Source organism: Rhincodon typus, unplaced genomic scaffold (assembly GCF_021869965.1).
Source record: "Rhincodon typus isolate 14 unplaced genomic scaffold, sRhiTyp1.1 hic_rhity00000069, whole genome shotgun sequence".
NCBI classification, from domain to species: domain Eukaryota; kingdom Metazoa; phylum Chordata; class Chondrichthyes; order Orectolobiformes; family Rhincodontidae; genus Rhincodon; species Rhincodon typus.
Genome location: NW_025965707.1, coordinates 19,499 through 20,412, shown reverse-complemented (window position 1 = coordinate 20,412; position 914 = coordinate 19,499).

Below are 914 nucleotides of genomic sequence, written 5' to 3'. Positions count from 1 at the left end.
CTCTCTCTCTCTCTTTCTCCCCGCCTCTCTCCCTACCTCCCTCTTTCTCTCTGTCTCTGTTTTCCTCTGTCGGCCCCCCTCTCTATCTGTTCCCCCCCGCTTTCTCACTCTCTCTCCCTCTCTCCCGCCATCTCTCTCTCTCCCCCCATCTTTCTCTCTCCCCTGCACTCTCTTTCTCTCTCTTCCTCCCTCTCTCTGCATGCCCTCCTTTCACAGTGGCTATCGGAGACCCTCCAGGAGAGCTGGGACCATGACCCAGACTCCCGGCTGACCGCTCACTGTGTGGAACAGAGACTGAGGACCGCGGCTGGACAGATGCTGTGGGCCAATTCTGGAGCCCTGGCTGGAGACGGAGTCGGGGATGGGGACGGGGAACAGGGATAATTCCAGCTCCCCGTCTGGTTCACTAGGAAAAGGGATGGATCCCCTCTCCCGGGACCCGTCCACTCTCCCATATTCCCATCGACCGCACTGTTCCCAGATCGAGCAAACGAGGAGTCGCTTTGGCCCCAGCCTCTCACTGACTGGGACCTACACCCGCTCCCTCGGACCCTCTGCTGGCCTCCATCAGATCGTCTCTCGGACCCTCCTGGAGAACAGTCAGCTTCAGACCCTCCTGGTCGCTCGGTATCTCCCTCGTTTTATAAAATAAAGCAGTTTGCCGTGTGCTGTACATCCTGTGTGACAGTACTGTCACTGACAGCGCCCGCTCTCTCAGCCCTGACCCTCCGACAGTGCCCCGCTCCCTCGGCCCTGACCATCCGACAGCGCCAGCTCCCTCGCCCTCGGACAGCGCCCCGCTCCCTCGGCCCTGACCCTCCGACAGCGACCCGCTCCCTCGCCCTCTGACAGCGCCCCGCTCCCTCACCCTCCGACAGTGCCCACTACCTCACCCTCCAACAGTGCCCCGCTCA